Source organism: Oncorhynchus kisutch, linkage group LG12 (assembly GCF_002021735.2).
Source record: "Oncorhynchus kisutch isolate 150728-3 linkage group LG12, Okis_V2, whole genome shotgun sequence".
NCBI classification, from domain to species: Eukaryota; Metazoa; Chordata; class Actinopteri; order Salmoniformes; family Salmonidae; genus Oncorhynchus; species Oncorhynchus kisutch.
The window spans coordinates 32,786,183-32,810,942 of record NC_034185.2 but is presented as its reverse complement, the minus strand read 5'-3'; the positions used below and the strand labels follow the sequence as shown (position 1 = coordinate 32,810,942).

Sequence of the window (24,760 nt, the reverse complement as noted above, 5' to 3'; positions counted from 1 at the left end):
AGTGATATGGAATAGAAGAGGGGGTGAAGGGGGAGATGGAGGGAGGTTGAAGGGGGGTAAAAATGAGGCAGACTGGCTGGGAGAGGAAGAAGGAAAGATGGAGTTAGGGATTAGGAGTGAAATGGGAGGGACGGGGGGAGGAAGATGGAGGTGCTGGATGGAGAGGGGCAGAGTAGCTGGGAGAGAGCAGGGTTGAGGGATGGGATAATGAATGAGGTAAGTAAGAGTGAGGAGAGGGATCAGTTAGAGAGGAAGTGGGAGGAAGGAAGGTGAAAAACATGATAGAGGTGGAGAAGGAGAGTGGGATGTGAGCAGAGAGCAAGAGAGTGAGAGGGAGGGAGCACGGTAAGGAGGAGAGATGGAAAGACACAGAGGGCAGGAGAGAGATGGATAAGGAGATAGTGAGAAGGAGAAATAACTAGAGAGAGACAGTCACAGAGCGAGAGACAGCCAGTGAGTTAACGAGAGCGAGATAGAGAGAGAGAACGATGGAGGTAGGGAACTTAGGAGTCCATCTCCTGCACACTGCTCCCGCTGTCTGAGCACCTCTTTAAAATCAATTGAAGAAATTACCATGCAGCCAGAGTTCCAGCATTAGGATTTAATAATTTCATCTTCCTCCTCCGGTGCCTTTATCCCCTGGCCTCTCAGTTAATCTCTGCAGCACAGCCCCAGTGAATAATTAACCACGGCAGTGAGCAGGGAGATGATGAGCAACACACACACACACACACACACACACACACACACACACACACACACACACACACACACACACACACACACACACACACACACACACACACACACACACACACCTCTCTCATACCTGAGCTTGAGTCACACACATCAGTCACACACACACGCACAATGAGCAGTGTACACACACACGTGCACACAATAGCAGGCATTGACACACACACACATTTAGGAATACACATACACTGTCTTTGATGAACACACACACACACACATACATCTAAGAACACAGACACACACCCTACAGTGCATTATTGATGCACACACACACATTCAGGGATACACATGCTTTCACACAGAAGCACACACCGCGGCAGGCACAAATACACACAGTGTACACACTCACACGTGCACACACAAACTACTCTTATCGCCCAGCACGGCACACCGTCTCTCTCTGTTTCCTCTCTTACTCTCTTCTATCTAATTCCCCCCTGGCACTTTAGTAGATATCACAGTGGGAGTAAAGGGAGGGGAGAGGAGGAGGCGAGGCTTCGTCCTTCACAGCTTCAGATCCCTGCATGACATAGCTGCTGGCTTGGCCTAGGTCTAGAGAGACTAAGCATGCTGGGTCTGAGTCTGGCTGAGAGAGTTGACCTGGTCTGTGTCGTTACTACCAAGGGCTTAGCTTTAAGTTCAACTGTGGGGGAGCCTTTATGTCAAGGCAATAAATGCTGCAGACTCAAGTGGCTGTCTCTGGATTGCTCCTGCAATTCAAACCACTTTCAGAGTCAATGCTGACACTCCAGTGGCTGTCTAGCTTCCGCAATCCACTCTCAGAGTCTTTTAGGAATAATCTTATATGGCCATTACACTCTAATGTTTGGCTAATATGATATCCTACCGTGTAAAGTCCTATTCACACCGAACTTCTACAACTAAATGACTAGGTATATCCCCTGGTATACAAAAACCCTCCACATACTACAGGGTGACACTATTTTGTTTCAAGGTCCTTCCAGCCGGAGAGGAACCAGCGTAAATGAGGCATAAGATGTGGCTCTTGGATTCTGCATGTTAGTGTCTCAGTACGGAAGTAGTCTCACATTAGATATCCAACCTCCTTCCAAACCTATTGATTAATACCAATAATACTCGTGAAAGGCCTGCGGAGGACACATGTAACCACCGGACTCCATCTGTTTTGCAGCCTTTAAACTGTTGGGCAATTACAATTAGATCTAGTGTGTAGAAGTTATAAATTATTCACATTAGCCCAAGTGTTGACTAATTGTGACCATTAGAATCTTGACACTGCTGGTTAATTTGTTTCCCTGTATATTTATAGTGATAATTTGTTCCTGGGGAAGGCTAGCTACCAATGAAACATGAGGTGATTATTAGAGAAAGTGAATTTGATGAAGTTGGAGAGGGAGCTTGGTTGGGGTATGGTTGTGTGTGTGTGTGTGTGTGTGTGTGTGTGTGTGTGTGTGTGTGTGTGTGTGTGTGTGTGTGGGGGGGTCACGCAGACCACACAGTCCAACACTTCATCCTTCATACAGCAGGTTTGTTACCCGGACAGGGACAGCTAGCTACACAGAAATAGAAACCCAGCATCATTAAATCCATCAGCGATGGCGTAGGCACTTTGATCTTTGTGTGAAATCCATGATGAGAATACACAGGAATAGCATAATTAGTGTGGGATAGATATGAGGAAATTGGAACATTGATCAGGTAAGCTACAGTGCAGACACAGGTTGCTTCACAAATGGCAGCCCTCTCCCTACATAGTGCACTATTTTTAACCAGAACCCTATGGGGAATATGGTGCCATTTGTGACACATGCGTGCTGTGAAATGAGAGATATCAACCTAATAAAACATGGGACCAGCGGAACAGAGTCTAACTTATGATTAACCTCATCCCCAGGCTAATAGCCCAACACAATCTCGCGGTCTCACTTCAGTACTCAACGTGTATCTGGGGGGGAGTGTGGGGGGATAAACATCTATGGGTGAAGTGAAAGTTGTTAAGGGTTTGACGGATTACGTTTGGGCATTCATTCAGAGTGATTAAGTTAAGGGTTAAGGTTTTGGACAGGGTTAACACGAAACAAAACAATAGTGCCTAGCACTGGGATTGAACCCATAACCTCGGAGCTGTAGCTCGCGGTTTAAGCCCTTCCTTTATCAACATCCGAGCCACAATGGTATTGGATGGTAATAGGCATTCATGTTGCCCATAGTGGACGGTATTGAAGGCATCTCCCGACGTCCTGGGGACCTGGACAAACGTCTAATAATGCACTGGATCTGGTGTGACCTGGCTGAATTGCGACCGTATTTATCTGGCTGGAGGATGAGCTCACCTCATGTTACATCTCTTTAAAGGACAATTATGTAGTGTTGTGTACCACCCGACTGATTTCAGATGGAAATGTGAGTTAAAGATCCGTCACTCTCATTGAAAACAAGTTTAATAAGCTGTAGATCTGGGTCGGTATTTACAAAGCGTCTCAGAGTAGAAAATTGTCCGTAAGTGCTGAGAATGGAAGCATTTTACTCCTATTCTTATGGATAAAAACTAAAGCTATGCATGAAGTCCTACCTAGTTGACAGATATTTACTAACCAGGTAAGCTTTACCAGCAGGTGTCTTGATAATAGAAAAAATAGTCAGTGGTTCCTACACCACATGCAATTGCTTTGGAGATGTTAAAATAATGTTTTTATAGTTCTATATGATAAATCCATAAATAATGGAGACATACATGCTTTTGAAAATGATTTCACATGAGTCCTATTTCACATGATATGCCTAAATGCTTATAACCACATAGGCTAATAAATAATCACATATTTTTCTTTCAATTCTTTAATTAACCTAGATTAAAATTGAATTCATGTTACTTCAAGTTATCCCTTTGGAGCGCAACATCACGTTGTAAAAAACTATTCCTTAAGTGGTCATGCTTATAAGTTGGGGAATTAAAGGCATCTGGGGCCGATGTTAACTTTGAATTTGTTCGATTAGAATTATAGACCTTTCTAATGTTTTATGTAACATTATCAACAAGTGGTTGGATGCCAATTTAAAGCAATTTAGAGTTGTTAAATGGGAGTGACGAATGTGTTGATAACGAGTGTGACTAGTGTGTTGAACTATCAGAATTGTCACAAAAAAAATATGCACGTCAACATTTGAGCAAATAATTAAGAGTATGCAAAGTGATTGTGTCAGGTGAAAATTTGATCAAACATTTTACCTTCGGATGCACGATATATCGGTAAGCATATCGGAATCGGCTGATATTAGCTAAAAATGCAAACATTGTCCAGGTTAACGCCGATGTGCAAAACCGATGTAAAAGCTTACGTGCAAAACCGATGTAAAAGCTTACGTGCATACCTATATAACGTAGGTAGATGACGTGCATACCTATATAATGTAGGTAGATGACGTGCATACCTATGTAACGTAAGTAGATGACGTGCATACCTATATAACGTAGGTAGATGACGTGCATACCTATATAACGTAAGTAGATGATGTGCATACCTATATAATGTAGGTAGATGACGTGCATACCTATATAACGTAAGTAGATGACGTGCATACCTATATAACGTAAGTAGATGACGTGCATACCTATATAACGTAGGTAGATGACGTGCATACCTATATAACGTAAGTAGATGACGTGCATACCTATATAACATAGGTAGATGACATGCATACCTATATAACGTAAGTAGATGAAGTGCATACCTATAACGTATGTAGATGACGTGCATACCTATATAACGTAAGTAGATGATGTGCATACCTATATAACGTAGGTAGTTGACGTGCATACCTATATAACGTAAGTAGATGACGTGCATACCTATATAACATAGGTAGATGACGTGCATATCTATATAACGTAAGTAGATGACGTGCATACCTATATAACGTAAGTAGATGACGTGCATACCTATATAACGTAAGTAGATGACGTGCATACCTATATAACGTAGGTAGATGACGTGCATACCTATATAATGTAGATAGATGACGTGCATACCTATATAACGTAAGTAGATGACGTGCATACCTATATAACGTAAGTAGATGACGTGCATACCTATATAACGTAAGTAGATGACGTGCATACCTATATAACGTAGGTAGATGACGTGCATACCTATATAACGTAGGTAGATGACGTGCATACCTATATAACGTAGGTAGATGACGTGCATACCTATATAACGTAGGTAGATGACGTGCATACCTATATAACGTAGGTAGATGACGTGCATACCTATATAATGTAGGTAGATGACGTGCATACCTATATAACGTAAGTAGATGACGTGCATACCTATATAACGTAAGTAGATGACGTGCATACCTATATAACGTAAGTAGATGACGTGCATACCTATATAACGTAAGTAGATGACGTGCATACCTATATAACGTAGGTAGATGACGTGCATACCTATATAACGTAGGTAGATGACGTGCATACCTATATAACGTAGGTAGATGACGTGCATACCTATATAACGTAAGTAGATGACTTAACGACGCCACAAAAAATACAGCGCTACACAGAACAAAAGCAGAAAAATACTAAGAGCACACTTCCAACAACTAAACAAGTTCAAGTCCAGCAGCCATTTGAAAGAGTAAGACAATGTCAGGTAGACAACTCCAAGGCAAAATCATATAACGCCAAAATAATGTAATCATTGCCCTTGACAATCAACCGTTCTCTGTCGTGGATGATGTTGGCTTTCGCCAACTGAGCTTCTTGCTATGGGCATCACTGCTATTGGCTTTACAACTGACATTTAGACCAGCGATGTAAGCCCCATGAGCATGCTGAGTCTGACAGCACAGTGGGTCGACGAGGATTTCGTACTAAGGAAAGTCGTATTGCATGCTCAAGAATGTGCTGGTTCTCATACCGCTGCTGCCATTTCAATGGCATTTGAGAACATGTTTGAAACATGAACACACTCCTAGCTACATTCGAACAACTGACTGGAGAAATAAGCTCATCAACTGCGTCTGTAGCAGACGTGAAACCCTCTGTCATGGCACTGAAACGCCTGCTCAACAAAACTGCCGACACAGACCGTGGGGTTAGAACTTGCAAAAGTACTCTACAAGGGGCTGTGAACATGACCGTGGGGTTAGAACTTGCAAAAGTACTCTACAAGGGGCTGTGAACATGCGATTCGATGGCATTCTTTTGAGCCTCTTTACTGTGTTGCCACCGTGCTCGATGCTAGGTACAAGGACCGCGACTTCGATGCAGACCTGAAAACAGGGTTTACGTGAAGTGTTACATGAACAGCTGGACAAGATGGAAACAGACAGTAACAGTGCGCACCGAGGAAGAGAGGCCATGGACTGACAGAGCTGAAACTTCACTGCTTGACATGTATGATGAAATCCTGGTTGAGACTGAAACGACTGAACAAATGAACAACAAAACAGCACAGCAAGTAAGTGAAAGAAATAGGTTTTGATTATGTTTTACTGGTAATGGGGACATACTTAAATGCTAACAAAATAACGTTTTCGTCTGTGTGTGTGTGTGTGTGTGTGTTTCAACTATTTAACTGTACTAAAATGCTTAAAAGGCCGCAAAAATGTTTAAAAAAAATTTGGGCAGGAAAAATATCAGATATTTGTATCGGCCAAAAATGTCAGATCGGTGCGTCCCTATTTTTTTTAACCAAAATTTGACAGTCACATTCACCGTGCTTGTCTGAAGCGTGCACAGCTGGCGGTGCCTCATCACGATTGGTTAATTCCCATAATTTGCAATGTCAATGAGCATCATCACTATTTTTCCTTTGCGGTACCTCAAACTGTGATTATCGCTGAGAAACATTTATCAGTTGATTTTTACTCCTGGCTCAGCGTTTGTCTGAGCAGTGTCTTAACATCATCCTAAAACCTACTCTGAGCTGGGAGTTTTTTGTTGTTGTCTTAGAACAGGTTTTAACAGGATTCCTAAGACCTTTTCTGATCTGCATTGCGGATACGGGCCCTGTTCTATTAGCAATATTTTCTATGCTTCTCCTCTGTAAGGGTCATGTTTAAAAAAAAAAAAATACTTTCTGTTTTGTACATCAGTTGAAAATACAATAATTTTGATTATTCAAAAGATATTACACAGGGGATTAGAATGCATAATGATTCTCTACAGTGCTTGTTGTGTCAAATAAATTGAAATCGGACAAACGTTTCAGACACCAGGAAATAGCAGAGCTATTTCTACATATTACATATATATTACATGGCGCCGGAAGAAACCAATGGGATGTCAAAAACTGTAATATCCTATGTTTCATGGAATCGTGGCTGAATGACGACATGGATGTTCAGCTAGCGGGGGGGTCTGGTGCACGAAATCTAAGGAAGTCTCTAGATTTTGCTCGCCTGAAGTAGAGTATATTGTGATAAATTGCAGGCCACACTACTTGCCTAGAGAGTTCTCAGCTATACTTATCGTGGCTGTTTATTTACCACCGCAAACAGATGCCGGCACTAAGACCGCACTCAGTCAGCTGAATAAGGAAATAAGCAAACAGGAAACCACTCACCCAGAGGCGGCGCTCCTAGTGGCTGGAGATGTTAATGCAGGGAACCCAAAAGGGTTCTCTTATGGCGACAGCCGAAGAACCCTTTTGGAACCCTTTTTTCTTAGAGTGTAGCTATTGCAACACAGGTCTGCCACCAGACCAATACTCTAAAATGTCTTTTAAAATGAAAGCTTGTTGTCTGGCTGTTGTTGTGGACTTCTCTTGGTATTCCTAAATTCGCTCGGTTCTTCTGCATTGTTAGATATGAAAAACTATATGATATGATGTTGTGTAGGTCTACCGTGCACTTATATTCAACATGTGATAGTCACACTCCTGTTTTGATCAACAAACCATATCTCCTAGCTCCACAGCTCCGATACCTAACAGATACATTATGATTCCTACTGAGTCTCCAAATCCCCAAAAATAAATGTCAGCCCTTTACAATGATTATATGACAGATAGAATAGCATATAAATAATATTATCAACTTGCCAGGTCTGAACATAACCTTCAGAAGGTTGTATGGTGCAGGATGAAACATCATGAATCCTCGTTCTTAATTCTCATGAACTCATGCAAAAAGAAAAGATTTCCAGGGCAGAAAACAAATTGAGAACAAGAGGGAGAGAGGGAAGGGTAGAGAGTGAGAGGGAAGGGTAGAGAGAGAGGGATGGGTAGAGAGAGAGAGGGAAGGGTAGAGAGTGAGAGGGAAGGGTAGAGAGAGAGAGGGATGGGTAGAGAGTGAGAGGGAAGGGTAGAGAGTGAGAGGGAAGGGTAGAGAGGGAAGGGTAGAGAGGGAAGGGTAGAGAGTGAGAGGGAAGGGTAGAGAGTGAGAGGGAAGGGTAGAGAGTGAGAGGGAAGGGTAGAGAGTGAGAGGGAAGGGTAGAGAGTGAGAGGGAAGGGTAGAGAGAGAGAGGGAAGGGTAGAGAGTGAGAGGGAAGGGTAGAGAGAGAGAGGGAAGGGTAGAGAGTGAGAGGGAAGGGTAGAGAGGGAAGGGTAGAGAGTGAGAGGGAAGGGTAGAGAGTGAGAGGGAAGGGTAGAGAGTGAGAGAGAAGGTTAGAGAGGGAAGGGTAGAGAGTGAGAGGGAAGGGTAGAGAGTGAGAGGGAAGGGTAGAGAGTGAGAGGGAAGGGTAGAGAGAGAGAGGGAAGGGTAGAGGGTGAGAGAGAAGGGTAGAGAGGGAAGGGTAGAGAGTGAGAGGGAAGGGTAGAGAGTGAGAGGGAAGGGTAGAGAGTGAGAGGGAAGGGTAGAGAGTGAGAGGGAAGGGTAGAGAGAGAGAGGGAAGGGTAGAGAGAGAGAGGGAAGGGTAGCGAGAGACAGGGAAGCGAGAGAATAGGGGAAGAGAGTTATGAGAAAAAAATAAAGGGCGAAAAGCGGAAGGAGAGAAAACGAGACACCTATATATAGTGAGAGCTATCTGTTTATCACATATAGCCATCTCTTTTACCCAACATGTCTGCCACTGGAGGGCTGGAGTTGGATGGGTTGGCTGGATGATTCTTTCCCTCATTATTGCTTTCTACCAGGGCTGCTGCAGCCATCCCTCTCCCTCTGTCTGGCTTTCAGATGAAACCATGGGCACCAATACTGCAGTTGGACAGAGAGCTGTGGATATGGATGGGTCCAAGGTCCAACTATCCAACTATAATAACCAACAAGCTCAATCTGGCACCCAAAACCATTATATAAAACACTATATGGGTTTTTACTCCTTATTGGAACATGCCTGATGTTTTGATGTTGTTCAGGGCCAGAGTGAGTTGTTTGCAATTAGCGAATAAGCTTACACCTGTGGAAACTGAAAATGTCTAGTTGTAATGATGATAGTGCTCAGTAGCAAAATGAAGGCTAGGCGTGGATTGTTTCATCTTTGTTTGTTGATGTTTTTCTATGCTTTTCCAGGCTAATTACAGAGCACTTCTGCTTCTCTCAGGATGCCTTGAGGAAGAAAATGGAACAGCTAAAGAGAACACGCTAATCACTGAACTGGGATCGACACACAGAGACACAGACCCAGATATGTGTACCAATGCGCACCAACATGGCACAAATGTCGCATAAACATCACACACAAACACAGCACTAGCGGCAGTGGTGGCAGCCTGTGTGTGTTAGTGTGTGCTTGTGTGTGTCCTTGCATTCTCTCAGCAGCGCAGAGAAACTTATTGCAGCCGTGGGAGAGGAGCCGCGGTGTCTCAAGTGACACAGGAGCCATAGCAGTCAAAGGAGCTACAGCTCAGAGCCCAGAGGCAGTGGCACAGCAGCCAGCTGCTGCAGCTAGTAGAGCTACTGCCCGCAGTCAAATCAAGCAGGCTGATTTTCCCCAGTCAGTAGGCAAGCCAGACCAGTCCAGACCAGAAATGACAAGTTCAGACCAGCCAGACCAACTGCTTAGCCTTCTAACCCAGCTAGCCTAATATAGTGTTGCTCAACCTGTGGTTCGCAGACCAATATCGGTCCCGAGGGTGTTGCTGACCGGGTCGTACGATGGTTCACTGAGACCAATTCAGTCAGTTTTTGTACCACAGCCTGGTACAAAAAAGTTGACAAGCACTGGTCTAGTACATTTCACCCACCTAGGCCTGCTACTGCTGCTATACAGCTCCATGCTCAATGGGGCGAGATGCACCACCACACAGGCAATAATGTCCGACAAGCAGGTCACAGAGACCCAGACAGCAGGGTTAATTCACTGTGACAGTGACCCCTGTCACTGAGTCATGAGGGCTTGCAGCAGGGCAGGGGGGCAGCAGGGGACAAATGAGGGGGGGGGGGGGAGCGGACACTGAGTGTGTGTGTGTTTGCACGGGCACACACACACATAGTTTGTGTGTGAGAGAGAGAGAGCGAGAGAGGGAAAGACAGAGAGAGCAAATGTGTGGCTGTGTGTGCGCTTGCTTGCGTGACCGTGACTGCTCATACTTGCACGCGCGTGAGTGTGTGTGTGTGTATGTGTGTGTATGTGTATGTGTATGTGTGTGTGTGTGTGTGTGTGTGTGTGTGTGTGTGTGTGTGTGTGTGTGTGTGTGTGTGTGTGTGTGTGTGTGTGTGTGTGTGTGTGTGTGTGTGTGTGTGTGTAATTAAATAACCCAGTGTTCTGAGACAGCATAGAGGGACCACAGAACACCAGCCTGTTTGCTGACACTGTGGACCTGACTAAATTACACCCAGAGTATAGAATGTAATTACAACTGCACAGCAAACACTGCTTGGGCCTGGGGACATTCTAGCCTGGTCCTGCAACTGATTGTGCTGTCTTGCCAGCACAAACTGATCTGGGACCAGGCTAGAGACATCCCCACCAGAGAGTCTAGCCTAGTGGTTAGAGCGTTGGGCCAGTAACCGAAAGGTTGCTAGCTCGAATCCCCAAGCTGACAAGGTAGGCTGCAAAGTCATTTTGTATAGTGCCATTTTGTATTTCTGCTTACATGACATAGTTACAGAGGACATTCCAAAGTCATTGCCGCGACGTTATTGGAGCATAGCTTGTTAGGTGGACTGGCTGCAGCATATCATGATCAATATAATCTTAAAAGGCAAATGCATCTTCCACATATTGTAGCTTGTCAAGCTGAGTTAGGATAATATTTCTCAGTATTTGCTGGCTGTGTTGAGTCAATGCATTCATACCTTATTTAATCCCCCCTGCTAAATGTGCAAATGCAAGTGTATAGCTAACAGTTGCTTTTCTTCACACCTAAACTCCTGTTCTTACACAGCATGCGCATGAACCATAACTCAACTTTACCTCTAATATTCAAAAACAAGACTGTTTTTCTCTTTCATTATGCAGTGCAAACAGTGCCGCGTTTCGCTATCAGTTTCATCAGGTTCACCTCTGTCGGTCTGCACAGCTGCGCCATAACACAACCTAGCCTCCATCTGTACCCTGTACAGCTGTACAAACAAATCAATGTGAGCACAACCATCTGTTGATGTACACAAAGCAGCTGAGCTGGGCTTGCCTGATGCCTGATTTACAGATCGTCACACTCTGAGATGATCTCCATTCGACTTGCGTCTTAAACGCCGTTGCGGTAGGGGCACCAGACGGCCTAGCCTCGTATTCACCCCAGAGCCTGAGACACGCACACACACACACACACACACAGGATATAGCGTTATATTTTACAGCGAACGCTGCAGTAGAAATGAACTCCTTCGTGCACTGGTCTTTCGTCCGCATCACACCTACTCATACCCTAACTTCCACTAAGAGGATAGGCCTCTATGTCCTGGTGAAAATGGGTTTATATTCATCACTTTAATGGATTGTAAAAGAAACAATCTCTTTGGGATTACATGCTTTATTAATGTTTATGGCCACTTGGACTGCAGCCACCATTGCCTCTGGCTAACTCACCATCCCTGCTCTGTCCCCTGGCCAGTCCGAAGCAGCTTGCCAGCCACTGCCTCTGTCCCCCTGCATCTGTCCCCCTGCCTCTGTCCCCCTGCCTCTCTTCGTCTGTCCTCCTTCCTCTGCCCCGCTTCCTCTGCCATTAATCCTTTGAGGTATGACCTCTACTTTGAGTCTTATCCTTTTTACAATCACCCTATGCCAGGGTTCCCCAATTGGCGGCCCGCCGGACGAAGTTGGCCTGTGGGTGATATTATTTGGCCCCTCAAGTTTTCTGAGCAAAAAATAATAATTATATTTGTTTTATTGCTGGATATAAAAGACTGTAAAAACACCAGCAAATCTGCTCCAAGTGATTTTAATTTTGGAAATCGGTTTCAAAGTATTCCCACGCATGATAGAGCGATGTATTTGATCCTATAGAAATATAAGCAAGATTTGAAAGGATTATGTTTTAGTCAAATGTTAGATCTGTTTGGGCTTCTTGCGGTCAATCTGCAGTGTACAAATAATTTGTGCAAGGCCATCTGACTGTCAGCTAAAGAAAGAAATTGTCACAGGGCTGAATTTAGTTGATGATCCCTACCCTATGCTACCAAATCTTTTTCTGAGCAGGTTTCACCCTGCATAGGCATGCATAGGGCAATATAGTACATGCATAAACTGGTCACATAGCAGTCATAAATTAATCGTGGAGTAGTGAGAGAGCAAGCATAGATTAGTACTTTAGCAGACATAGAACAGTCATAGACCAGGCACTCTTTAGTGGAGTGGTCTCTCCTCTCTTCCAGGACAGGACAGGGCACACCACTTCAGCTGACTGATTTCCCATCAGCCCTGTATCTCTGATAACTGCATGCTTAGAGGGCTGCAAGGTCTCCACTGTTTCACCCTGCACCGCAGCCGTGTGTGTGTGTGTGTGTGTGTGTGTGTGTGTGTGTGTGTGTGTGTGTGTGTGTGTGTGTGTGTGTGTGTGTGTGTGTGTGTGTGTGTGTGTAGAAAATGGTCTGGGAACAAGAGAAATTGCATTTTTTAATCATGCAATTATATTGTCATAATAAACACAGATGACACATCCATTAATAATAAATGGCTCATTAACGTTATGTTGATTTTGAAACTAAAAGCTACTTTTTTTCTCTAGTCCCGATGCTGAACTGAAATAGCCTCGAGCTGCCATTTCCACCGTCTCTAGCGTTGCCACGTTTTGTACAGTACGGTATCTAGGCCTATTGATTCCTGCTGCCATTTGGCTATTGATTGGAGTGGATGTCATTATGCCAGTGAGATTATAGCCCTGCAGCACTGTTTCTGAAGAGACGAGAACCAGTGACGAGATGACTGCTGACTGTTAAAGCGGCTGTGTGTTTCAGCCAAGATACCAACGCACAGCACAGCACAGCATAGGACAACACAGCACAGCAAAGCACAGCACAGCACAGAAAGAGCACAGTGCTCCAAAATACATCCCACCTTTCTCACTCTCTGTACTCTGTAGAAAAGGCTGACATAGTGCACAGCGGAGTGAGTAAGCACATCCTGTATTTTGAACACACTCATCCCTTATTGGCATGGCTCATTGCAACCTAATATTCTCTGAGACAGCCACATCCAGCGCTACTGAGTTTGGCCTGCTCTGATTATTCAAATCGACCACAATTGACTAAAAGTGAGGAAAGGGAAAGGGTTCAGGGGTTTGTTTGTGTGTATCAGTGGAGGCTCCTCAGCTGAGGAAGGGGAAGACCATCCTTTTCTGAATTTCATTTAAAGAAAATTGTGAAACATTAAAGTTATCCTCTTTAGGTAAAACTATACTAAATGATGTTCACGTCACCAAATAATTGATTAAAACACACCATTTTGCAATGAAGGTCAACAGTAGCTTTAACTACACTCTTTAGGGCAGCACCATGGTGTAGCCGGAGGACAGCTAGCTTCCGTACTCCTCTGGGTACATTAGCTTCAATACAAAACACAGGAGGCTTGTAGTTCTCATCCCCTTCCAGAGGACGTCCTCCAACCAATCAGAGCTCTTACAGGATGAACAGACATGTTGTCCATCCAATAAAAAGATCAGAAAATGAATCTAGTACTGAAAGCATAAGCTACAGCTTAGCAAGCACTATAGTGCATAAAATGTGGTGAGTAGTTGACAGAGAGAGAAAGACAATAGTTGAACAGTTTTTGAACAAATTCATTTCTTTAAAAATTAAGGAGAGAGAGAGAGAGAGAGAGGAGTCACCACACATGGACTCAAAGAGAGAGAGACTTTCACTTAATTTACTAGCGAAGGCTATCCAACCCTGGAACTCTTCCAAGTCAAGGTAAGCATTTGGTTGTATATATTTTTTGCCACCAGTGTAACTGCTGAACTGCTTGCTGACTGTACTGCATGATTGTAGCAGGTTTACTAAGACATTAGTTCTAGTAGCTACATTGACTATGACGTTACTATGTTGACAACGTTGCAGGCTGTGTGCAGCGGTTAGTGGTTATGATATGGGCTTGGAACGTTTTTTTTCCACCTGGTCACAGACAGCTGACGTGTTGTGCCTTGAAGTTCAGAAGCGAAGGGAAAAGGTGAGAGGAGGAGAGCGAGTAGAGGCGAAAAGGAATTATACAACGATCAAAGGGATCATGCTATTTGTATGTGGCTTCTATGAAATTGAACTGTGTTTGCGTGTGATCAGGGTTGTATTCATTCTTCCGATTCTGTTGAAACACGTTTCTAAAACAGAAGCAAACTGAACGTAACAGAGAAACATACTTGAATTTGTTCAATAGAAAACTCTTGTTTGCAACTGTTGGACTAATGGTTATCGGGGTGGGCAATTCCAGTCCTCGAGGGCCTGATTGGTGTCACAGTTTTGTCCCAGCCCCAGCTAACACACCTGACTCCAATAATCACGTAATCATGATCTTCAGTTTAGAATGAAAGTTGATTAATCAGCTGCGTTTGCAAGGGATGGATAAAAAGTGTGACACCAATCAGGCCCCCGAGGAAAGGAATTCCTCACCCCTGGTACACCCTAGATCAGGTAGATGCAGGCAAGTGTACAAGGCGGTATTGAATGTGTCACTGTCTGTCACCTCAAATGTTTCTCTTGACCTGTGTGCACCTACGTTGTAAACCTTCATTCATAGGCTAGGTTGTAGCAACCTCATGGTGGGTATAGGGATGTTTAGAGTATCATGTAGTAGCCTAAACCTATCGATGTTACATTGAACTGGGTGAATGGGATATGAATGACAGTCATAAAATATGCTGTAATAGAAAATAAATAAAAAACATCCTCCCTCATCTTAAACGACACCGACCGCCACTGCTGTGTACAGTATTTGTGTGTGCTTGCGTGTGTGTGTCTGTGTGTGCGTGCATGCGAGTGTGTGGGATGGTGTGTGTTTACTTCAGCCTTCTCTCTGCATGTTCTTACTGTTATGCTATACTGTACGTAGTTATAATGACATCCGTCTAGCAGGGTTTGAATTTAAAGAGACTCATAAATGTGATTTGAGGCGTATAGGAACACAAGCCACAGTGCAGTTAGCATGCACTCTAATGAAAACGCTCTGACCTGAAATCTAGATTATGGAAAAACCCCAGTGAACACAGTTATCAAACTGTCAGCCAGTCGTATTGGGTTCCTAGTGCTGTTTGTGAGATGTGATGTGTAGAACTTTGTGTGTGTGTGTCATATAGGTTCCTAGAACTGTTTGTGACAGTTCACCCTGCTGCTGTTGGACCAGGTCTCTCTTGGAAAAGAGATGTTATCTCAATGAGAAAAACCTGTATAAAAAAAGGTCAAATAAAATAAAAATGTTTATCCCCATTTTGTTCCGTTTGCTTCCGTGTAAGAAATGTTTTAACAGAATCTGTGGCTTGATTTCATCACTGATCACCGTAAACACAGTTCACTTTCATAGCAGCCACGTTGTATTCCTTCTCGCATCTATGCGCTCTCCTCCTCTCACCTCTTCTTTAGCTTATGGACTTCAATGCACAACACATCAGCTGTATGTGACAGGCGGTGATACAGCCTGACAAGATGAGAACAACAAGAGAACATCTGGTGAGGTCTGCACAACACATCACCAGGCGCAAACTACCTGCCCTACAGCACAATCAGAGAAAATTAGTCGTAACGTGAGAGGAGCATCAGTGTGTCGGATAAGTGATCTGTAAAGGTTTGTGAGGGTTTTAGGTGACAAGCCAAATTTCTTTAGTCTCATGAGGTTGAAGAGACGCTGTTGCGCCTTCTTCCTCTGCTGTTTCCTAAAGTCCACGATAATCTCCTTTGTTTTGTTGACATTGAGTGAGAGGTTGTTTTCCTGACTCCACATTCCGAGTGCCCTCACCTCCTCCCTGTAGGCTCTCGTCAATGTTGGTAATCAAGCCCACTACTGCTGTGTCATCTGCAAACTTGATGATTGAGTTGGAGGCGTGCATGGTCATGCAGTCATGGGTGAACAGGGGGTACAGGAGTGGGCTGAGCATGCACCCTTGTGGGGCCCCAGTGTTGAGGATGAGCGAAGTAGAGATGTTGTTTCCTACCTTCACCACCTGGGGGCGGCCCGTCAAACTCCAGAACCTAATTGCACAGGGCAGGGTTGAGACCCAGGGCCTCAAGCTTAATGATGACCTTGGAGGGTACTATGGTTTTGAATGCTGAGCTGTAGTCAATGAACAGCATTCTTACGTAGGTATTCCTCTTGTCCAGATGAGACATGGCAGTGTGCATTGTGATGGCGATTGCATCATCTGTGGACCTTTTGGGGCGTTATGCAGGTAAGGTGTAGGTGATATGATCCTTGACTAGTCTCTCAAAGCACTTCATGATGACAGAAGTGAGTGCTACGGGGCGATAGTCATTTAGTTCAGTTATTTTTGCCTTCTTGGGTACAGGAACAATGGTGGCCATTTTGAAGCATGTGATTAACTATGTCCGTAAACACACCAGCCAGTTCGTCTGTGCATGCTCTGAGGACGTGGCTAGGGATGCCGTCTGGGCAGGCAGCCTTGCGAGGGTTAACACATTTAAATGTCTTACTCACGTTCGGCCACGGAGAAGGAGAGGGAGGGCCCACAGTCCTTGGTAGTGGGGCACTGTATTATCCTCAAAGTGGGCAAAGACAGTGTTTAGTTTGTCTGGAAGCAAGATGCCGGTGTCCGTGAAGTGGCTGGTTTCTTTTTTTTTGTCTGTAATTGCCTGTAGACACTGCCACAAACATCTCGTGTCTGAGCCATTGAATTGCAACACTTTGTCCCTATACCAACATTTCGCTTGTTTGATTGCCTTGCAGAGGGAATAACTACAGTGTTTATATTCGGCCATATTCCCAGTAATTTTTCTATGGTTAAATGCGGTTTTTCGCGCTTTTGGTTTTGCGTGAATGCCCCCATCTATCCATGGTTTCCAGTTCGGGTAGGTTTTAATAGTCACAGTGGATACATCTCCTATGCACTCCCTTATAAACTCACTCACCGAGTCAGCGTATAGATCAATGTTATTCTCTGAGGCTGCCCGGAACATTTCCCAGTCCGCGTGATCAAAACAATCTTCAAGTGTGGATTCCGATTGGTACTAATTTAATTATCTGATCCTTCGATTAGGTGGACAACATGTCAGTTCATGTTTCAAGAGCTCTGATAGTCTGGAGGACGTAAGCTAGCTGTCCTCCAGCTACACCAGCTACACCATACAGTAGTGCTATTGAGGCTACTGTAGACCTTCTTTGCAAAATAGTGTTTTAATAAATTATTTTGTGATGTGATGATATTTAGCATAATTTGATCTAGAATGGATAACTTTCTAAATGTTTTACTACTTACATTTTTAGGAAATTCATTGAGGAGGATAGTCCTCCCTTTCCTCCTCTGAGGAGCCTCCACTGATGCATATTTTCTCTGATGTCTTTGTGGGGTGGCTATTCAACTTGAAATACCTTGGCTATTTATTGTCCAATAAATTGAGCATGACATATTCGTTTGTCATTGTTTCACATAGTAAAGATAAAATGAAGCGTTTACAGACAATAACACTGCAGACTTCATAACCCACAACTCCTACTTTACAGTCAGAGCTCAGACTGTTTTCAGTCCTCAAGGAAGCCAGAGTGCAGTCTTCTGGAATAATGTCATTTCTGTTGGCTGCTTCTTCTCATTTCTGTCAGTGTCTGCACCCATACTTAACAACTAACATTCTTTTCACTCACACAGTGTGAAGGACCATATCTTTGTTGTTATGCGTTTACTAGGAAGGAGATTTATGTTCATATTCAGTGTTATGGAAAATGTCAAACCGCAATAGGCGTATTTGAAGCTGCAACTGAAATAGTTCCTCTCACCGGAATAGTGGAAAGAGAGAGTGGGAGTGAGAGTGAGAGAGTGGCAGTCAGTCAGTGAGTGAGTGAGTGCGATTGAGAAATAGAGAGTGAGAGAGAGGCCTGTCATTTTTCAAATATTTGAGAGGGTTATAAGGTAAGTGGTTGTGCTAGAAAGGAGAGTCAGAACCACAGGTAATGCAAGGTGTCAGGATGTCTGCATGTTTCCAGATTACTGGACACTGAAGGACAAGGTCCATTGGTTAGTGCTGCTATCCCCAGCTCATTTGTAGGCCTATGTATTCTATGCAAATAAAATAGTTTATGATGTCAGTGTATTCCTGTGGGTTTTTGTCTTTGTCAGACATCGTTAATTAGCCGGTTTGAATTAGGATTCGGGGGTGTGAGTGCAGCACGCGCCGTTTCTGATTATTTTTTTTGTGGGGTGGTGGTGGTGGTGGTGGGGGGGGGGGGGGGGGGGGGACTTCTCTTGGCTCCGTGCCAATGGGAAGATATGTCTCGCGCCGAACAGGAGATGATTTTCTCTGTGGAGACTCGGAGGCATGAGCTGCTTTTTGCTGCTGAGTGGACACGCGCTGACTCCTCAGAATAAATAGCTGGTCTTAAAGAAAATTTGGGTTTTTCTCCCCCACCCGCCTCCCACAAACGGAAACACCATCCTTTGACAATTCTGCACGCGCAATTTTTGGTATACAATCACTTGAACCTCTATTCACTCTATCTCATAGTGAACAATATTCTTGACCATACACACATCCAGTATCGAAATAGATAAGGCGTACTAACTTCGTATTTATTCTTCTGAATGTTATGTTGAGTAGCCTAATAAACTTGAGAGCGCAGAGGCAGGGACTCAAGGAAATAGAGCCGCAGCAGCGTTCATATTCAAACAGTCTGCATCCTTTGGAATATATTACAAACCACCCTCATTGACCTAACTCCCCCGAAACCCAATTATCGCCTTTGTGAAGGTCTCACCCTCCTCGAATTTATTCACGGTATGCTAATATTTTCACATTCAAATGTAATAATGCACTTTTCCCCCTTACAACTGTGGTAAAACATTACGCAAAAGATTACACAAAAGACATTTGAATATCTACCACTAGCTGATAAGTTTAGCGGACCCGCTTACCTCAACTGCTAGTCGCTGTCCAGGGTGCTGAAATTCCCCTATTCCTCTGCAGCAGGCTCCGGAGACGACCGTTTAATCCACTGAGAGCTAGGCACAGCACACAATGTAAAACGCGGTCCAACTACTGTGGCCGTAAATTACCTTGAAAAAAAACTCAATTCAAGCCAACAGCATCGATAGAATAAGCCAACTGTGAAAATAATATCTTCAAAAGTCTGATTTATAAAACCGACGATGCAGAAGTAGCCAAGTGGCTATGCTCTCCACGGCTCCGGGCCGATTTTGCCGGTCTAATTGGCGTCTCTTTGCTATTTGCTTCTTCTTTCCCGAATTTTTTTCTCTCTATCTCTCTCTCTCTCGCGCGCTCTCTCTCTCGCTCTCTCTCATTGGATTTATGGTCAATTTACTTAGGCGGTCTCCCCAGCCTACATGTTTCGTAGCCTATACACCACCTGCTCTCTTTCCCCCCTTTGCCCCTCTTTTCCTCTACAGTCCCGTGGTTTGCTTTTATTATAGCAACAGTTTCCTACATGACGGTTAGCGAAACCAGTGAAGGGGGTGAGGGAATATCTTTCTCCTTCCCTGGTGGGGGTACTGTGCGCGCTCTCTCTCTCTCATTAGCTTTCAACACCACATGAAGTGAACGGCACCGACTGCTACAGTAATTATACGAACTTATTGAGGATAGGACCGTCCTTTTAAACTTATTCAGGAATCACTTATCCAACACACTGATGCTCCTCTCGCGTTCCGACTCATTTTCTCTGATTAGGCCTAGCTAATCAGTGTAAATTAGAATGATTGGCACGATGTGACGTAAATGCAAGAGTGGGATTGGAGAACTGAAGGTTATATAGGCCTACCTTGGCTCAATCAAAGTGAATTATCTATTAGATATATCAAATCTAAGTTTATTGGTCGAGTACACAGTTTAGCAGGTGCTATAGTAGGTGCAGCGAAATGCTTACGTTACTAACAGTGTGTGTGTGAAATAAGCTACTAAGGATTTTACTTCTCTGGTCACTGTATCACAGTTCTATAACCCATTTCTTGGTATCAGAGTAATATTTCATTTTATATACAGTATTAGTCAAAAGTTTGGAGACCTACTCATTCCAGGGTTTTTCTTTATTTTTTACTATTTTCTGCATTGTATAATAATAGTGAGGACATCAAAACTATGAAATAACGCATATGGTGGCATGTAGTAACCAAAAAAGTGTTAAACAAATCAAAATATATTTTATATTTGAGAGTCTTCAAAGTAGACACAGCTTTGCACACTCTTTCACACGCATTCTCTCAACCAACTTCACCTGGAATGCTTTTCCAACAGTCTTGAAGCGGGCGGTCATGTGCCTGTTACTGAGGAGTGGCTTCCGTTTGGCCACTCTACCTTAAAGGCCTGATTTATGAAGTGTTGCAGTGATGGTTGTCCTTCTGGAATGTTCTTCCATTTCCCCAGAGGAACTCTGGAGCTCTGTCAGAGTGACCATCGGGTTCTCGGTCACCTCCCTGACCAAGAGTCTTCTCCCCCGATTGCTCAGTTAAGGACGGGCGGCCAGCTGTAGGAACAGTCTTGGTGGTTCCAAACTTCTTCCATTTTAGAATGATGGAGGCCACTGTGTTTTTGGGGACCTTCAATAATGCAGAATGTTTTGGTACCCTTCCCCAGATCTGTGCCTTGACATAATCCTGCAACTGATTTCAATTTCAAATGTCATAGCAAAGGAACTTTATACTTATGTAAATAAGGTATTTTTGTTTTTTATTTTTAATACATGCATGCTGTGGGGATGTCTTTCAGAGGCAGGGACTGGGAAATATTCAGGATTGAGGGAAAGATGAACGGAGCAAAGTACAGAGAGATCATTGATGAAAACCTGCTCCAGAGCGCTCAGGACCTCAGACTGGGGCGAAGGCTCACCTTCCAACAGGACAACGACCCTAAGCACACAGCCAAGGCAACGCAGGAGTGGCTTCGGGACAAGTCTCCTTATGCTATTGAGTGGCCCAGCCAGAGACCGGACTTGAACCCGATCTAATATCTCTGGAGAGACCAGAAAATAGCTGTGCAGCAATGCTCCCCATCCAACCTGACAGAGCTTGAGAGGATCTGCAGAGAAGAATGAGAGAACATTTCCAAATACAGGTGTACGAAGCTTGTAGCATCATACCCAAGAAGACTCAAGGCTGTAATCACTGCCAAAGGTGCTTCAACAAAGTACTGAGTCAAGGGTCTGAATACTTATGTAAATGTCATTTCAGTTTTTTTATTTGTGATAAATTAGCAAACATTTCTTAAACCTGTTTTTGCTTTGTCATTAAGGGGTATTGTGTGTAGGTTGATGAGGAGCAATATCTTAATAATCAATTTAGAATAAGGCTGTAACCTAACAAAATGTGGAAAATGTCAAGGGGTCTGAATACTTTCCGAAGGCACTGTATTTCCTTTCGAAGGTGAAACACTACAGTAAGCGTGTCACTGGTAACTTGGTGCATGAGGGAAGAATCAGGCGCAGAGAGCATATAGTTCCACAGGAAGACGTGCACTTTTAATATCGCACGGAAAATAATGCCCAACAAAACAGGGCGCGGAAAATGTGGACCAACACAACACAACAGGGTACCAGGTCCAGAGCACAAACACCAAAAAAACATACACACGTAACGTATGAGTAATGAAACAAGGGCGGGTAAACGTACTATAAATAAGGAAGCCAATCAGGCACACAAATAGACAGGTGCAACTAATAAGACGAAACAAACAGACAACGAAAAAGGGATCGGTGGCGGCTAGTAGGCCGGTGACGACGACCGCCGAGCACCGCCCGAACAGGCCAACTTCGGTGGAATTCGTGACAAAGGGTAGTTCTTCAGAATGTATAAAAAAAATGTAATCTAAGAAATCATATCTACCAATAAGTAATGAAAACATCTGTGGTACTGTAACAGAATAAGTCAACGTTCCTTTGACTATAATAATAATTACTTGTGGAATTGCCTTTTAAGCGCTGTAGTTTATTGGTGCAAAGAATATTATTTTTCTGAATGAAATAATAGCCCCCTAACCACACTAATGTGTGAAAGCAATTTTTGTGAACATTTTTGTAATTATGACAAGGCTGGTAGAAATATGTGAAAATCATTTTTGGAATTGTTGCAGCTCAAGTCTGTTGCAGCTCAAGTCTACTACAAAACCCACAATCCAATGCTCTGCTTCTCTGGGCAGGCTGGCTAGCTAGTTATGTTGCTAGCTAGCGATAAAACATAGCTACACAAAAGAATGCAGAGGTCAATATCAGCATGTGTTGTAGCTAGCTGTGAGATAGCCTAAACAAGCTGCACTATCAATTTAGCAGTCTTACTCATGAGTTCAACTTGCGTTATGTCTCTGCCACTGAGCTATAAACGTCTCTACCCAGAGACTTTACCACAGAGATACAGTGCCTTGCGAAAGTATTCGGCCCCCATGAACTTTGCGACCTTTTGCCACATTTCAGGCTTCAAACATAAAGATATAAAACTGTATTTTTTTGTGAAGAATCAACAACAAGTGGGACACAATCATGAAGTGGAACGACATTTATTGGATATTTCAAACTTTTTTAACAAATCAAAAACTGAAAAATTGGGCGTGCAAAATTATTCAGCCCCCTTAAGTTAATACTTTGTAGTGCCACCTTTTGCTGCGATTACAGCTGTAAGTCGCTTGGGGTATGTCTCTATCAGTTTTGCACATCGAGAGACTGAAATTTTTCGCAAGGCACTGTACCTAATTGATAAAACACCAAGTCCATTTTATGGCAAGAACAGCTCAAGTAAGCAAAGAGAAACGACAGTCCATCATTACTTTAAGACATGAAGGTCAGTCAATGGAACGTTTAAGAACCTTGACATTTTCTTCAAATGCAGTCGCAAAAACCAAGTGCTATGATGAAACTGGCTCTCACGAGGACCGCCACAGGAATGGAAGATCCAGAGTTACCTCTGCTGCAGAGGATAAGTTCATTAGAGTTACCAACCTCAGAAATTCCAGCCCAAGATTCAAGTAACAGACACATCTCAACATCAACTGTTCAGAGGAGACCATGTGAATCAGGCCTTCATGGTCGAATTGCTGCAAATAAACCACTACTAAAGGACACCAATAAGAAGAAGAGACTTGCTTGGGCCAAGAAATATGAGCAATGGATATTAGACCAGTGGAAATTTGTACTTTGGTCTGGAGTCCAAATTGGAGATTTTTGGTTCCAACCACCGTGGCGTTGTGCGATGTGGTGTGGGTGAACGGATGACTTCCACTTGTGAGAGATGATGGAGTGCTGCATCAGATGACCTGGCCTCCACAATCCACCGACCTCAACCCAATTGAGATGGTTTGGGCTGAGTTGGCCTGCAGAGTGAAGGAAAATCAGTCAACAAATGCTCAGCATATGTGGGAACTCCTTCAAGACGGTTGGAAAAGCATTCTAGGTGAAGCTGGTTGAGAGAATGCCAAGAGTGTGCAAAGCTGTCAAGGCAACGGGTGGCAATTTGAAGAATCCCAAATATAAAATGTATTTTGATTTATTTAACACTTTTTTGGTTACTACATGATTCCATATGTGTTATTTCATAGTTTTGGTGTCTTCATTTTTATTCCACAATGTAGATAATAGTCTAAATAAAGAAAAACCCTGGAAGGAGTAGGTGTTCTTAAACTTTTGACCGGTAGAGTACTTTTAAAACTTTCCTGAGCATTTGACAATAGACTCCCAGAGCCCAGTTGAGCATGAAGAAACTGAATAAAAAAAAGATGGAATGGGAGTCAATTTGGTGTTTAGCTTAACAAGAAGTACAACATTGCAACAAGAAGTACAACATTGCAAATATTTTCCAAGATGTGAGATAATTAACGTGTTGTCTGTAATGTCGTATAGCTTTGGAATCGTGACATTACGTACTTTCGAAGAAGACAGGCACGTTTCTCGACTCATACTCTGACTTTGAGAAGGGACAATTAGCTTAGCAACCGCGTGACGCTGCATGACAACGTGAATGCGTTGGGTCGACAGCCAGTTGGGTGGGTCGTTTCTCCATTCATTGCCCAATGAGATTTCTATCTCTTTCTTATTGTAATATCTCGGTTTCCCACAGACACAGGGCACATTGTGTCATGGTAACTTGAAGTAGAAATGGAGTTGAATAATTTGGTATACTGTTTAGCTTGAGCACATCTAAGCGAAATATATACTTTGTCATGGCGGTATGAGTGGATGGATGCGTTCTCTAGACTAGTATGTGTATACCATCTATTGGTTGATTAGGCGATCTGGAGTGCAGGCAATTGTTTTAAAAACATTATGAAATGTGGTAGTGTGTTATCCCCTATCTCCAGTAAAGAGAATGATGTAGCTATGACACGTTCCTACAAGTTTTTCTGATTTTCACAGACTGACCACTTAGAAGTTAAATCGTAAGGAATTGTTTTATTTTACACACTGACAGGAGAGGCTTTCACTAAATTGACAGGAGTTTCATCGAAATTGACCGGAGTTTCTTGATTTTTATTTCTGTGGGTGAATTATACCTTTACATAATGTCACAGGGTGCAGATTGTCTGTATATCCTTCCGTTCCCTTACGTTGATG

General features: G+C 43.4%; 1 protein-coding gene across 1 annotated transcript in view; it reads right to left on the bottom strand.

The window, feature by feature from the left end:
• Positions 1-19,583, bottom strand: part of LOC109900290 (transmembrane protein 121-like) — a 57,968-nt gene extending 38,385 nt beyond the window's left edge. Inside the window, exon 1 of the mRNA XM_020495983.2 lies at positions 19,128-19,583. The gene's annotated coding sequence lies outside the window, so the exon portion shown is untranslated. The remainder of the gene's footprint in view (positions 1-19,127) is intronic.
• Between the last annotated feature and the right edge of the window lie 5,177 nt (positions 19,584-24,760).